Raw genomic sequence first — 17,532 nt, forward strand, 5'->3', positions numbered from 1 at the left:
CCTACCCCCATAGGTGTTCTGTGAATTTAAGTTCTTTCCTTCGCTGTATTGCTTATTTCTTAGATTTTCTCTTCTCCCCCTAACTTCCCCGAACATCGACCACTTGTCCAACGTTTTAAATCTCTTCAAAGTCTCTTCACGTTTCTTCTCGTCTCGGGAAGTCACGTGACGTCACGTCTCTTCAAAGCTGTGCATGCGCGCACGCTTTCGAAGTTAATAAGTAACTGTTCACAATTGTGTTTTTGTCGTAATACCGGCTTTACCACAGGTCGAAACTTCATCTTTCTTTCGGTGTGTATGTAACTATTGGTGTGTCTCTAATAGTATTCTTGGTGTTGGTTTTTCATACCTGTGTACATACCTGTGTACATACCTGTGTACATACATACCTGTACACATATCTGTGTACAGAATCGTCGGTTTCCTTTCGGCGCTCGCAATTCCTTTCGGTCTCTATTTTTCACGTTCCACGTTCGGTCTCTGTCTTTGTTTTCATCCCAACTCAAAAAAAATAAAATATATATATATATATTGTTACAGACGTGGCTTAGATGTTATTTACCGAGCGGTTTGGTATGACCACGTCTGCACAAGTTACCCGATTATACCCGAACGTTGACTAATCGCGCTACGCTAGATCAATGAAGGAAAAGACACACGGCTGGGATTAAAATGACGCGACACCAGGGATACGGTTCTCAAGACCTCCGGAGGAGGTTATATTGTTACGGAAGGTTAGATTACAACTACAAGAGGGACAGCATAGTAAGATAAGCACTTAGACACACTCTTATATTATTCCCAACAGACGACAGATAAACGGGACAAAAGGCTGACTCACACGGGGTTTGATGGCTAGGAAAGGCAGGATCGATGGCTCCAGGTGCACCTGGGCTCAAAGGTCAGAATCAACTCGGTCCGGTCCAGAGATGCGGGGAGGTATTCAGCGCTCGTAAGTGGCAACTTCTCTCTCCAGGCTGGGGGCGCATCTCACCTCACATCCGGTGAGTCGCTTCGTATCTCCGGCGGGGAGTGACACGCCCTCGGCTCGTTAGCTCCGCCCCAGATGGAATCGGCACGTCGCCTCTCATTGGGTGCGTGCGGGGGGGGTTACCGGCTCCGCCCTTGACGGGGGACTGACAAGGAGCCCCTTCGTGGTAACCCCGTGGAGCGCATGGTCCGGCGCGCATTGTCAATGGCGGCTAACCGAGCCGGTGTGATGACGCACACTCCCCCGCGCAGCGTCGTTGTTGTTGTAATTGTTGTTGTAGTTGTAGTTGTAGTTGTTGTTGTTGTTGTTGTTGTAATTGTAGTTGTAGTTGTTGTTTGGGGAAGAAGATGGAAGGAGGTATGGGAAAGGTCCTAAACTCACTACTGGTGCCATATAATCACATTCTGGTGCAACGAAGAGTCAGAATTAATGGAAAGGAGTCCTTAACTGACATAGACTAAGAATAACTAGCAAGATGTCCGAAAGTTGTCTACGTGAGATGCGGTGGACCTGGGCACGACATTTAATGGGGGAAAAAGGGGAAGGTCGGCTCTACTGATTGTTGTTTACAGACAATGGGACTAGGGAATGGGGGATTGGGGATAGTTGGGGAGTATTGGGGAAATAGGGGAATATTTACAAGCGGATATGGAGGCCAAATTCCATATTCGCAACATTGCACCCTTCTCTACCCTCGGGGCGTCCCGACCCGATAAATTTTTACCTACTTTAGTGTGGCACGCAATGTAGTTCCCTCTACTATTAACTCTACCCTGAGTGCGACAGTTTTACAGATATTCCCAAATGAGTAAATATGTCCCCCTGCGACGTTGCACCCTTCTCCTCACAGAAACACACCCACAGGATAACCGAATCCGGAAAGAATCCTCAAACTAAACATACAGCCGGTAGGGAGCATTATTTACACAAGACTACGCTGATATTTACACTACGATCCAGGACCTGTTTTTGGAGGAACACATGCAGATGTTATGCATAGAGAGAGCACGCATGCTAGCATCGATACACCAACCCACGAGTGCTCTGTGGCCTACGGCCTTTAATAATGTGCAGAGCACCCCTTCCAAGCATCAAGCACCACCCCATCACACAGTGAGCACCATCCGGTGCACCAATAAAGTGTTTAGTGATCATCGGTGGTGTCACAGCCGGCCGATGTTCTGCCGCTGGTCTTGCCTTCGTGTGGTGCACTTGGTGTTCTTGCCTCTTTCAAAAAATAAAGAAAGGCGCCAACCGCGTCCATTTCTGTATTGTGGCCGTCAGGGGCCAACTATAAGTGGTTCACCTTGTATGGCATAGGTGCCACGTTGACCCATAGGTCCATCCATGGGTGGTGCTTGGCCGCAAAAGAACTGCGGTCCATTGTGGGTGGCCACAAACATTGCGGTCCATATGGTGTATCGATCCAAGCAGCAAGCAGCGAAAGTGCAGGCCCACAACTGCGAAGCCAGCACCTCTCTCTCTACCCCAAAGCCAGATCCTCGGAGGTGGGAGACAAAAGAAGCAGACAAGTGAGTAAGGTGGTAAGGGCGCAAAAGTGCACGCAATGCAAGGTAATGCACACTGGGGGCACATGGGAACCAGGTGAGACAGGTACGTTCCTACCGTACGCCCCCCCCCCCACCAGGTAACCTACATGGCCCCTCCCTTACCCCTTACTGTATCCACAAAACACCACACTACCCATAAACATCTATTTTACAAATCAACAAACATCCCTACTGTCTTCCCCGTTCCTCCCATAAACCAAATTCGTCTTCTCTCCCTCCTAACCAATCAAATTTGCTATTTCCAACTCTCATCAAAATTTGCCATCTCCAACTCAACATCAAAATTTGCCATCACCAATTCATCATCAGTCCCTCCTAAGGAGGGAGAGATGGAATCACCCCAATGTCTCATCCACGTCGTGATGCGTCTCACAAATCCACAGCAATCTCATTTCCTGCAACAAAACAAAGAAAACACAGGTGTGGAGTCATCATCATCACCACAGGTAAGTGGCTGCGTATGGTGCGACAGGTTCATCAATCCTAACTATTTCCTAAATGACTTTAACAACTTTACACTACCCGGGGTCTTTCTCCTGCCAAACCATTGGCCCTCTTACACTATGGGTTCTAAAAACCAATTCCCATTGGCCAAACTGTGGTGCTCTTCAATTTGGGGTCTCACTCCCCCGATTCATCTCCCGGTGCCCTCGTACAATTTTTGGGCTGCGACGTGTACCTCTCCCAGTGGGTCTACCCACCTGCACACCTCCACCACTGCAGTTGCCTCCGAGCTTACCTGCTCCTTACCCTAACCTAACTACCTGGGGAAGGCCCTCTGGCGCTCTCCCCACTCGGTGCCCTCTCTGGCACTGGGCTGCCCGATCCACACCCGGGATCCTCAGGCACCCACTCACAACTACCGGCTCCCAGAGCCCACCTGCGGCCTCACCTGGCCGACATCCTCACAGTGGTGGAGTGCCCAACCAACTACACACACTAACAGGCTACACGCCCAGCCATTTCCACAACACTAATGCACCCATCCACAACACCATTCTGCAACCGCACCACAGATGCCAATATCCAACCACAATTTACCTGTACCCTCTACCTAACACTTACACTACCCGCCCCGGGTATCCGTGATGGGGGTCCACTCTTCCCCCATTCACACCTTCGCACCATGCACACCACTCCGTACCACTTACTCCAACTCTCTCCACACACCTGTACTTGCACACCTGTGCTCTCACACCTGGTGCCACCTGCACCCTTCTCTCCCCAAGCGCATTCGCGCTGATCCACAACACTCATTACTCACACACTGCTCCACACACCTGTCCAGTTGCACACCTGTGCAATCACACCTGTTCAATCCTCACACACACGGCATCATCTCAGCTAACTACTCCCTTCTGAAACTTGCGCTTCCCAGTCGTCCCTTTAAACTATTGCGCTCCCTCGTCATTATCATCCATACTAATCTACCTGCGTCCCCACTACAGGTATCAGTCACTAACTAAACTTAACGTTACCTAATGTCAATCTCTTCTAGATCCCTACAATATAACCTAACCCACCCGGGCTAGTTTTCACTGCCATACACCCCATAATCTAGTGCTCCTTTGCCCCCACATGGGAAGGATGGTGGATTTGCCATCCCACCACATCGGGGGTCTCTCACTACCAATTTTGCACATCAAATTTCAACAAATTAAAAATTTGCCAATCACTACCCATCATCGTACCATTACCAATCATCACTCTGCCAATCCTTTGCCAATCATCAAATTTTGTTTTTCTCTAATTTTGGGGCCAAAACACTAACCTCATCACCCAGTCTACTCACTAATGCCTCTCGGTGCGCCAATTCCTGTCCAAAGCCCGGCTTCGTAAAGCCAAGCAATGGATGCTGGTTGTTTTGTGCCGGCGGCTGGATACGTCCGGCATTCGGGGCAGGGACGGGGGCTTACCCGGGCCGAGATCCCACGCACCACCTCGGCGTGGAGCCATCCAATGTCCCGATCTCGACCTGCCGGCACGTCTCAACAAAACGTGGTCGCCATGACGACCCTTCCTATCCAGCTGCCCGCTCCACCTAGTGGAGCACGGACGCGGCCGTTCAAAGCGAGGCCCGGCACGCACCGAGGGCCCGCTTCGGCTAAAAGTCGACCTAACCTCTAACCTGGTTACCGTCGATGCTTCACCTGGATTCTTACACCCCGCAGCCCGTTCCTTGCTCACACATCCAGCCGTCTCCATGCTCCTCGTACCTTTCCTTACACACCTCGGTACTCTCATTCCACTCACAGCCTTGGTCACACACCTGACCACCGAACACTTTGGCACACATTCGTTGGTCGCACACCTCACCAACACACCTCTTCGCGCCCCCTCCTCTGTCACCTCCTCTGTGACAATCACAGGTGTGCTCTCATTCGCACACCCAACCACGTGCCTCACTACCAACTCCAGCGTGCATTCCCACTCACGCTCTTCCATTCCAGGTGTGCATCCTTCCATCCCAGGTGTACATCCTCGCTCACCTGTCACAACCAACTCACTCTCCTTGTCACTCTCACTACTCTCACCTCCATTCTTGACAGCGCACTCACCCTTACTCTTGACAGCGCACTCTTTCCTCATGCACCTGTCCGTTACACACCTTTCTCGCGCACACTCTCCCGTTACACCCTCTGTAACACCCACCACAGGTGGACACTCTTCCTTACTTCTGACAGCGCACTCTTTCCTCATGCACCTGTCCGTCACACACCTTTCTCGCGCACCCTCCTGCGCACACTCTCCCGTCACACCCTCTGTAACACTTACCACACCGCGCTTCCATGTGCTCCCTCGCACACGCGCTACGACCGACTCACTCTCGCCAGCACCCTCACTACTCCTTGGCACGCACTTTTTCCTCACACACCCCAGAGTCGGACTTTCTCGCACACCTCCTTTTTCGCACACCAGACCTGTCGCACACTTCACCAACGGCCTCTCACGAACACCCGGGTCCATCTCGACCCCCAAGCTTCTTAAATCCCCTGGCGCATCATACGCACGACCATATTGGTCACCACTTACACCGGGTCCTCTTCCTTTTCGCTTCTCCCCCATCACCTGCGAATCCCTCATCCGGTTAATGAGCACATCATCACGATTTGAACACAGACTTTGGACCAATTCTTTTACTTCCTCCTTTATCTTTCTTATCCTCTCTCCGTCGCTTTTTAATTTCGCTCATCCCTTCTTCCACTTCTTCTAATTTGTGCTTCACCTCTTTTATGGCCCGGTACGTCTCCTCAAGCTCATCCTCTAAGGCTACCTTGACCGTTTCCATGTGCGTCCTCACCTGCCGGTCCTTCGTCTCCATTACCTCTATCACCTCGTCCAACCTCGTTGTCAGTCCCTCACGTACCATCTGACATTCTCTCTTCGTCGCTACCAAGTCATTTTTTAAGTCATTTTGTGTCGCTTTTAAACCTCCCAATACCGCAGTGTTCCTTTGAACCTGCTCCGTTACTTCTTTTTGTCCCTCCGTCAGCTGCTCTACTCCCAGCGTCAACTCCTCTATACCACCTTGCAATTTTACAGTCCCCTTTCTCACCTCCTTCTCCATGTGCTCCTTACAGTGCCTCACCTCCTCGCGCACTCCTCCGACCTCCTCACTCACTCCTCTTCTGATCTCCTTTCCCATCACTTGCATCTCCTGCCCAGATGCCACCCTCATCTGCTCCATTTCCTCCCTGTGAGCATCCAGTTTGGTTTCTACCCCCATTCTGACCCCCTCTATCTGCTGCCCCATTTGGTTAACTTCCCTTTCCGCTTGGTTCCTCATGTCCCTCAATTTGCCTTCCATGGTGTTTTCTAACCCCTCTAACCCTTTTTTCATCCCTTCCATTTGATTCTCTTGAGCGGCCATTCTGTTTTCTACCCCCGTTAACCCCTCCTGTATTTCCCCTAACCTATTGTCTAATCCCTCTATTCTACTCCCTAACCCTCCGATCTGGGGCCCCATGTCCTCCCTCAATTTCTCGCTATTGGACCCCATGTCCTCCCTCAATTTCTCGCTATTGGACCCCATCTTTTGTTCTAACCGTTCGCTATTCTGGGCCATAAGGGCCTTCATTTGTATGAAAAACAAGTTCCAATCCACCGGGGGCGCTGCCACGGTCGCGGGCGCGGTGACCAGCGAGGCGCCATTTTGTGCGTTTGCTACCCTCGCTGCTTCGCTCTCCTCGCGTCCCTCAATTTGGTCCTGGACCGACCCTGCCTCACTCTCCCCTACCGGACCCCAGCTGTCTTGATCCGCCATAGTGCGACTTTCAAAATTCGGGTTTTTATTTTCGTATAACAAAATCAAATTTCGCCGTTATAATTTCGCGCGGGAAACGCGCTCCGAATCGATTCTAATTGTTACAAATTTGGGCCTAATAAATTTAGTCCCGGGTCCGAATTCCACTCCTCGACACCAATTGTTACAGACGTGGCTTAGATGTTATTTACCGAGCGGTTTGGTATGACCACGTCTGCACAAGTTACCCGATTATACCCGAACGTTGACTAATCGCGCTACGCTAGATCAATGAAGGAAAAGACAAACGGCTGGGATTAAAATGACGCGACACCAGGGATACGGTTCTCAAGACCTCCGGAGGAGGTTATATTGTTACGGAAGGTTAGATTACAACTACAAGAGGGACAGCATAGTAAGATAATCACTTAGACACACTCTTATATTATTCCCAACAGACGACAGATAAACGGGACAAAAGGCTGACTCACACGGGGTTTGATGGCTAGGAAAGGCAGGATCGATGGCTCCAGGTGCACCTGGGCTCAAAGGTCAGAATCGACTCGGTCCGGTCCAGAGATGCGGGGAGGTATTCAGCGCTCGTACGTGGCAACTTCTCTCTCCAGGCTGGGGGCGCATCTCACCTCACATCCGGTGAGTCGCTTCGTATCTCCGGCGGGGAGTGACACGCCCTCGGCTCGTTAGCTCCGCCCCAGATGGAATCGGCACGTCGCCTCTCATTGGGTGCGTGCGGGGGGGGGGGGTTACCGGCTCCGCCCTTGACGGGGGACTGACAAGGAGCCCCTTCGTGGTAACCCCGTGGAGCGCATGGTCCGGCGCGCATTGTCAATGGCGGCTAACCGAGCCGGTGTGATGACGCACACTCCCCCGCGCAGCGTCGTTGTTGTTGTAATTGTTGTTGTAGTTGTAGTTGTAGTTGTTGTTGTTGTTGTTGTTGTAATTGTAGTTGTAGTTGTTGTTTGGGGAAGAAGATGGAAGGAGGTATGGGAAAGGTCCTAAACTCACTACTGGTGCCATATAATCACATTCTGGTGCAACGAAGAGTCAGAATTAATGGAAAGGAGTCCTTAACTGACATAGACTAAGAATAACTAGCAAGATGTCCGAAAGTTGTCTACGTGAGATGCGGTGGACCTGGGCACGACATTTAATGGGGGAAAAAGGGGAAGGTCGGCTCTACTGATTGTTGTTTACAGACAATGGGACTAGGGAATGGGGGATTGGGGATAGTTGGGGAGTATTGGGGAAATAGGGGAATATTTACAAGCGGATATGGAGGCCAAATTCCATATTCGCAACAATATATTCCCTTCTCTGTTCTTATCCGTTTCGTTCTTATTTGTTCGTTCGTTCTTTGTTCACGTCGTTAAAAAATGTTCCATCTGTCCCCTGAAGAATGGTATTCTGTCATATTCTATAACACCTTTTTCTTCTTCTTCTATAAAAGGATGCTTTCGACTTGCTCACCAAATCTATTCATTCCAAAAAAAAATTCCATCTCTTATAGTGCATCTTTCATTCATTCCCTAAACTCTCCAGAACTCCACCCATCCTTCAGCATCCTCAAACGTATTTTTGACTCGAAGGTCGCAAGAAACTCATTTTGCAAGAAATGTTCGTTTCCCATTAATCGTACATTTTTCAAAATCCAATCTCACCCCTCCCCTCCAAATCTTCCCCATCACCCATCCCTTTCAAATCTTCCCCCTTGCCCCTCCCCTCCAAATCTTCCCCATCACCCATCCCTTTCAGATCTCCCCCCTTGCCCCTTCCCTCCTAAACTCCCCCCACACCCCCACTCCCCTCTGAGACCCTCCCTCACTCCTCCCCTCCTAGACTCCCCTCTCACCCCTCTTCCTCAAAGCGTCCTCCCCGCTTCTTCCCCCTTCCAACTCTCACCTTCAGCTCCCTCAACCTTCTGCCTCACTCTTCCCCCTCCTCAAACAACACCTCACTGCGCCTCACCCAATCACCATCAAACCTTTTGTCCGCCCCATACTTCCCTTTCTCCAAGCTGTTCTGAAATCTCTGACGCACCTTCAACAGCTCTCCCTACCTCTTCCTCCTCTTCCACATGTGGAAGTACTGTACTGCATTAATGTACTGTATGGCATGGTATTAAATGTACTGTATGGCATTAATCAAAACCAATATGGAAGTAGAGATCTTGACATCATAGTGATCGTTGGAATTGGAAACCGAAGCAGATAGACGATTTCGTAAATGAATGTCAGGAATTTGCACGAACGTGGTAATCTCTTGTTCACCTGGTCACAGCCCCGGGCTAGAGCACCCTCCTATTGTGAGGCAAATGCAACTCCCAGCAGGGGGGGGGGGGGGGGGGGCGAACCGGCTCCAGTGAGGCGATCGAGTAACGGATTAGAAGCAGCGGAGAAGGGATTACGATTTCAGCGGACAGAGGATTAACTCAAGCGTGCCGATATAAACCAGAACAGACTTTGATTCAGGGGCACTCGCCACGATAACCCCTGCCCGACGGAACGAAAGGGCACTCGCCACGATAACCCCTGCCCGACGGAACGAAAGAGCACTCGCCACGAAGCCCTGCACGACGGAATGAACGCGTACCACGAGTTCGGCGCTGCAGCCGAACAAGAAGGACCATGCGGATAGAGTTAACCTGGTCCATTGAGTTAAACGATATTATTTGGTAAAACATATGAAAGTGAATAACCAGTTAATAATAAAGTCATGACCTTTTGTAAACCTGTGTCCGGTCATTGGAGTCCTGTGAGTCTCTCAGCTACAAATTCTTCTTCAATTTGGAGGCACCGCTGACATCAACTGGACACAAACAAGTCTTTAAAAGGTAAGTGTGTCTTGTTTTTGGTCCAGTATGATTTACGAACTTGGGAATAGTTATGTGTATATACATGAAGGATTTGGTGTGTGGGACTTGTGATTGTCCATAGGTAAAATCAGGATGGAACGTTTTAAATGATTCTAATTATTCGTGGGCTTGCGAGTATATGTACAGTATACGCTGGGTATTAAAAGCCTTACTCTGGTCTGCAGGCAAGTCGGCTCATGAAGTGCACCATGAAGCGATTTGTTTGTCGGTTCGGTAAGGTCCGTACACGTGTACAATCGTGTACACCCGTTTTAAATAAATAATTTTTTTCAGTTTTCCCGCCATGCCTAAACCTCGTTCGATCAACAAATAAATTCATGACAGACAACCCCCCCTCATGCCGGTCCAGAATTATGATGAAAGATGGCGATTGGATAAAAAAAAATTGCATCAAATTTTGTCCAGGTCCATCACTAAGCCTTTGAGACATGCTTCACGGTTGAATAAAAAACCACCGTTTAGAGGCCATTTTCCCCCGCAAAGCGAGGGTTGGCCTTTTCGGGGACCGTGATAGGTGTTGGTTTTTGGTCCCCTTTTTGAAGCAATGTTTTGCGACCGGATGCCCTTCCTGACGCCAGCCCTTTTTGCCGCCTTCAACGACAAACAGGGAAGTTTCACGGTTGAATGAAAGACACTCGTTTACCCACCCGTACACGTATAAAGTACTTCTTTTTTTTGCACTTGTTCAAAGCACTCGACTTGGAGCCAGCGACTTGCTCGGCGCTCGGCGAGCGACAGGGAACCGGGAAAGGGAATTATAAAAATTGCATACCAACACTCCCTCACTGTCCCTCATTGTCCCTCATGTCCATTCCGGCACCCTGTCTCTTGCTCCCGTTTTTTTCCCTCCCTTTACTTCCCATTGGCGGACGTTTTGCGAGAAGCAAAGCGTTTTGCAGGAAGATAAATAGCATGGGTGAAACAAAACCAGTGCTGTTGTGTTTTTTTTTTTTTGACGAAATTTGCCAGATAAATAGCATGGGTGACACGACGAAATGATTGGATTTTGGTTCAGGTCCGAATCCAGATCCGGCCTATCAGTGGGATACAAAACATAAACTGTTCACCAAGGCGGAGATATAATAATAATAATAATTCTGTATTATTTAGTTACCCAGTTTGTGTGAAACCTCAACCTAAATATAAAAATTGATCTGCTTGGTGTTAGTTTAAGGGCTGTTCCAAATTTATCCTGATTATGAGAGATAATTACAGGAAATGGTGTTTGTGAGTAACAACCACCCTCTGGTCGAGGCTCATAGAAGGGGTGATGCTTACTGATTCGGCACGCTTACAATAGGTGTTAATGGTGGGATGTCAGAGGTTTTGGTGTGGGTTAATGTTCACACTGTTTTGGAAAATAATGCTCGATGCAACATGATCCTAAAAAAAGAACCCAGCCCTACATCGAAAGATCAGGAAGGGAAGGAATGGAAAATTTGTCAAGGTTTGAAATTAATCGGACAAGGGGGTCCCAAGGTATGGTCACCGTACTCGCAAGCCGTTCGCTTAGGCTCTGCGAATGGACCAAACCATTTGATGTAAATAGGAGGGAGGTTCTGTGGTCGTTACTGCCACGTGGTTTCAAAGTTTTTGTTGTTGCTTGCACGTGTGTTTTTTTTTTGCAAGCACGTACGGACAAGCGCGTACGTGCGGGCACGCCCTAGTATATATAAATAGAGGTAATATTGAGTTACGGAATTAATTACTTTCAACAATGCAAAGGGTGACAAGATATGAGATTTAATGGGATTTTAATAAGATTTAATGGGATTTTAATAAGATTTTAATGGGATTTTAAAAAGATTTTAATGGGATTTTAATGGGATAAATTGGGAACAGATAGAGAGAGACAGACAGAGAGAGAGAGAACATAGAGAGAGACAGACAGACAGACAGAGAGAGAAACACAGAGAGAGACAGAAAGAGAGACAGACAGACAGACAGAGAGAGAGAGAGAGAGAAAAGAAAGAAAGAGAGACATAGAGACAAACAGAGATAAATATGATAGTCAGACACATAGAGAGAGACAGACAGACAGACAGAGAGAGATAGACAGAGTGAGACAAAGTGAGAAAGAGAGACAGACAGAGAGAGATAGACAGAGAGAGAAAGAGAGAGAGACATAGAGACAAACAGAGATAAAGATGATAGTCAGACACATAGAGAGAGACAGACAGAGAGAGATAGACAGAGTGAGACAATGTGAGAAAGAGAGACAGACAGAGAGAGATAGACAGAGAGAGAAAGAGAGAGAGACATAGAGACAAACAGAGATAAAGATGATAGTCAGACACATAGAGACAGACAGACAGAGAGAGATAGACAGAGTGAGACAAAGTGAGAAAGAGAGACAGACAGAGAGAGAGAGACAGAAAAGAAAGAGAAAGAGACATAGAGACAAACAGAGATAAAGATGATAGTCAGACACATAGAGAGAGACAGACAGACAGACAGAGAGAGAAACACAGAGAGAGACAGAAAGAGAGACAAAGAGAGACAGACAGAGAGAGAGAGACAGAAAAGAAAGAGAGAGAGACATAGAGACAAACAGAGATAAAGATGATAGTCAGACACATAGAGAGAGACAGACAGACAGACAGAGAGAGAAACACAGAGAGAGACAGAAAGAGAGACAGACAGACAGACAGAGAGAGAGAGAGAGAAAAGAAAGAAAGAGAGACATAGAGACAAACAGAGATAAAGATGATAGTCAGACACATAGAGAGAGACAGACAGAGAGAGATAGACAGAGTGAGACAGAAAGTGAGAAAGAGAGACAGACAGAGAGAGATAGACAGAGAGAGAAAGAGAGAGAGACATAGAGACAAACAGAGATAAAGATGATAGTCAGACACATAGAGAGAGACAGACAGACAGACAGAGAGAGATAGACAGAGAGAGACAGAAAGTGAGAGAGAGACACAGACAGACAGAAAGAGAGACAGAAAAAGAGAGAACATTTTTGGGAACGTTTTTCACATTACTTTCCTGCAACATTGAAATAATGTTGTTGTAAAACGTTTCCACAACGTCGCCACAACATTTCACTTTCGTTGTTGCAACGTTTTGCTCCAACGTTTTGGGAACATTCAAATGTTGTGTTTTGCTGACGTTTCCACAACGTCGCTACAACGTTTCACTTTCGTTGTTGCAACGTTTTGCTCCAACGTTTTGGGAACATTCAAATGTTGTGTTTTGCTGACGTTTCCACAACGTCGCTACAACGTTTCACTTTCGTTGTTGCAACGTTTTGCTCCAACGTTTTGGGAACATTCAAATGTTGTGTTTTGCTGATGCTAATTACCTGAGGTAATTACAGTAATTACAGTTCCGGTAATTACAGTAATTACAGTAATCATTACAGTAATTGCAGTAATCTTATTACAGTAATTACATTACATTAACTCAGGCACCTGTCGAGTAAGGAAGCTGATATTTGGACATGACACTGACCAAGTGATGTGGCTGTCAAGGAAAATTTTGATTTATTGATTAATCATTTAATAAATTAACTCGTTGATTTATAAATGACTTATTTAATTTAAAGTCCTCAGAGATACATCTTCGGATGAAATACTTGCAGATTGGTTATGCTATGAGCCAATTGATTAAGGAAAATATTTTGTGATGGCCATATTGGCAATTTCGTGGCCATATTCGTGGCAACTCAGTTAGTGCCACTGCACCTTTAAAATGCATCCCTGCGTTCATTTTTCGATCGATTGAGTTGAAATTTTGAACAATCGGATCTGGACTGTCGCTGATAACGACTCTAGCACGCACTCGTCCAATCAGGATGGAGCGGTATGGTCCCCGGATTATCACTGCTCGCAGTTTTAATTAATTTTACTTTTTCTCTTGGTCATATAATTTTGAAGACATGCATGTCATGATAGAGGAAATGTTTGTTCTGTTAAACGGAATAAATGTTGTTTATTTGTGTGGGTGTATTTTTGTGTATTTGGATATATTTTCACGACTAATTCCAGTTATCGTCCTGCAAAATGTCTGCTCGTTCTTTTTCCTTTGAGTCGTAAATTCCTGTTGAACTCTCATTAAAATGCGGAATTGAGTACGCTGTGTGATGATGGAGATCCTTGATGACGAATCAGGAATAGTGAATGAGCAAACAAATATCACGGATGGTACACCGGATAGGGAAAATGTAGATGAAACCCCTTTTGCTCAGGTGCTGTGTAGCGCTGCACAAAGATCCATATGAGCGGGGCCTGGGTGCTGTGTAATTAGTACACAAAGAACCAATTACTAGGGTGCTGAATAAACACAAAGATCCATTTTTGGAGCTGGTTCTCCCGGTGCTGTGATTTATTCAAAGAACCAAATCTTGTAAGAATTAAGATATGATTTGTCGACATCATAAATACTTTAATATATGTAACGATTTTTGTAACGATCATCCTGCAAAAGGTCTGCTCGTTCTTTTCCTTTGAGTCGTAAATTCCTGTTGAATTCTCATTAGAATGCGGAATTAAGTACGCTGTGTGATGATGGAGATCCTTGATGACGAATCAGGAATAGTGAATGAGCAAACAAATATCACGGATGCTGCGGCTGGAGCAGGGGAAGCGATTTTTGAATTGTTCAATGATTATTCGATATTGTTATGACTTATTGTCAATAGGTATACTAAGTGGCCATGAGGTAGCCTGTTGCTATGTACAGTTTTATTCTATTGTTGATTATACCACATAGCTGTGGTGATAAAGGAAATGTTCGTTTTAAATAGATGATTATGATAGGACCATGACTATAAAATCATGATGATTATTATGAATGATATCATAGGGTTCAAATGCAGAATGATTGCATGAACTTGGGAAAGAACTTTCAAGCCCTATGGGATAAATTGGGTGGTACAAACGATGGAGTTTCAAAATTTAGCATGATTGAAGGAATTTGACAGTCTTATTTCAGGAGTTTTACGAAATTTATATTGCCAAGAGATTTTGGGTACTATTAAAAGAGAAAAAAAAATGATGAGATATTTTTCCCAATGAACTTTAATATCTGCCATCCATTTTGGCTGTCTCACGAATGAAGGATGAGTTGCCTTTAGTGGTTGCAAAGAAAATTTGTGGAGACCAGGCAAAATGGGGAAATATGTCAGATATGACCCTAGGACAGGACGGTGATTCATCAATTGACATGAGGTACGAATCCGAGGTGACGACCGATGAAACTCGATCTCAGTCAATGGATGGACCTGTCCTGACATCATTGGGGAAAGGGCTTATGCAAGGAGTCATCCAAAATGATTAATTTGATTTATTGATGAATATTGATGAATTAATTGAAATTGAATAATTGATTGAATCTAATTGATTGAATTTAATTGAATAAATTTAACTGAATAAATTGAATTGAATATATTGATTGTTTGATTGATGAAAATGCGGTCTCAAGAAAGAAGCTTTGATATCTTTGCGAGATATTAACAATGTGGAGACAACCTGGGAAAATTGAGCAAGGTGGTGAGTTTATATACAGATATATATGTGCGGTTACCATTGTGATTTCCCCGTCAACAGAGCGGACACCTGAGGATTCACCCATTTCATACTGACCCTCCGGCTCATCTGCAAATACTGATCTGTGAGATTGGATTGCGCAAAAGCCACAGCTGAGGGAGATTCTCTGAAAATCACCGGGTGAACAGGTGGAGAGACCCTCCCTGGAGGTACGAGTGAAGCTTTAGAGGAACAAACTACAACACATCCAACGCTACTTTGATAAAAGGCAGAATGGGAAATGGAGCCTGCAAGAATACACAAGGACAACCAGAGATTCCACAAAAAGGTATTTGTACACATCATATGTACGACCGTTATGGTGCCGAAGCTATAAGGCAGGTCGAGAATTGGTATTTGTGGACAAAGGGACATGATGAGGAGTTTCCAAGAGATGGTACATTTGAGCGAAGTCGATTGGAAAGATTGGAACAAAGATTGAAAGCCAGGAAGAGACAGAATCTAACGGTAGACTGGCTTGCATTCCATCTTTGGGATGGTGAATCCAGACAACGGGAACAGCAAGAACGGATAACGGATCTAGAACTTAAAATAAAAAGGATACAGGATACAGTGGAGGAGACAAATGCACAACTGCCCTCGAAATTAGGAATGAAAGTGACGGTTGTCCCATCTGATTTCCAGTTGTCTCCCCAAAAAGGACGGTACAGAGAATTTTTTCGTGTTTCAGGAGACAACGAGAGATTGCAGTGGCAACTCAGGGATGTAGAGATGCAGCCCAGCAATACAAATGCACAGGTGCACAGACCAGAAAACGACAGAAACCGGTGTTTCGAGTGTGGAAAGATGGGACATTGGAGAAGAAGATGTCCGTACATCAACAGGAGGACAAGGTCATGGGGCAAACCAAGATCAAGGGTACCAGTGCGTACCGGTACCTCAGACAATGATTAGGCCTTCATTGCTGCAAATCCCAAATGATGATTGGCCTCAACAGATTCGATTACTGGACAAACATGAATAACTGTCGATGATTCTTGGGTCTGAAAAGTTTTCGGAGCAAGAATTATTCATTCTTTCTTTTGCTTGTAAACAAATTAGTAATAATTGACCAAATGCCGAAATTGGATCTTTTATGTTGGGCACACAATTTTAAATTTACAAAGTTGGAACAATTGCTTTGCTAATTTTTGAAACTAAGTGACAAGAGTCACATGATGATCAGGTGGGAATTTCGGACTAGTGTTCCGCATGATTGATAGGTCAGTGGTCGACTGACATGCAAATGGGTGTGTAGTCAAATTAGGATAAATTATGGTGGGAACTGAAAGGGTAATTTCAATGTGACATTATAGGGGTTTTTCTAAGAATAAACTTTTTGGTCTATTTGTGTATTAGCATTTATAAAATTGAAGGACAAATTTTATGAAATTGAAATAAAATTGACACCCATCTTGATCTGTAAATAATGGTTCCAACGCAAACAAATACGCATAATGCATGTGTGTGTGTGTTTATGTGTGTCAATGTTAGTGTTTTTTGTTTTTGTTGTTTTGTATATCAATCTTACAAGATTGTTGACACCGACAGTGTGCCTGTCTGGAAATGGATAGTTTTATGTGGATGGGATTGGGATATGTGGATGGGATTGAATATCCAGAGAATCCGTAAAATAAAATAGAAATATAATTTGATTATGAACATTATCTCTTTTGTCAAGGGAAATGGAATATAAAAATTTGATGTGCTGGGTTATGAGCAGCCATTAATTAATAGTAAAATTGTGAGTAATTTTGGGATTCCATTTTTTGATAGAATGTATATGAGAATAACATCTATTTATGGATATGAGCTTCATAAAAGGAAATGAGGAAGTACAAAATCATCCAAATTTGGGAGAGGTCTTACACTGACTTCCCAGAATACTCTGCTCATGGATTTTATATATATAAACTTGAATTTTATCAGCATATAAATTGTGCTGTATGTATGGATGTGTTTTAGGCATAGATGATATGGGAAAATAGTAAAGAAAATTTTGCTGGTTTGAACTATTGTGGGTTTTCAGTTCTGGAGTTTAAACAAAGTCACTGGTTAACAGATGAGAAAGGATAGTAAATAAATTATTCTCTGCTGGGCAAATTAAGTACGATATTACTAAGACTTATGAGAGCTATTGTTCTTCCTTACAGCAGTGGAAAATTATTGGGAAAAATTAGATCCAACATAATGAATCTATAAAAGAATGTGATAGGGATAATATCCTCAATTTGTACTAATTATTTGATTGTGGGTAAAGGAATTAAGTCATCGTAGTGGATTGTTAACAGCAGCCTGAAAAT

The 17,532-nt window shown here is 45.3% G+C and overlaps 1 protein-coding gene across 1 annotated transcript in view; it reads left to right on the forward strand.

Moving 5' to 3' along the window:
* Positions 1-264: 264 nt before the first annotated feature.
* The window catches only part of LOC137418486 (cilia- and flagella-associated protein 100), a 62,219-nt gene continuing 44,951 nt past the window's right edge, over positions 265-17,532 (forward strand). Inside the window, exon 1 of the mRNA XM_078769147.1 lies at positions 265-291. The gene's annotated coding sequence lies outside the window, so the exon portion shown is untranslated. The remainder of the gene's footprint in view (positions 292-17,532) is intronic.

Source organism: Myxine glutinosa, unplaced genomic scaffold (assembly GCF_964187855.1).
Source record: "Myxine glutinosa unplaced genomic scaffold, kmMyxGlut1.1 SCAFFOLD_1437, whole genome shotgun sequence".
NCBI lineage: Eukaryota > Metazoa > Chordata > Myxini > Myxiniformes > Myxinidae > Myxine > Myxine glutinosa.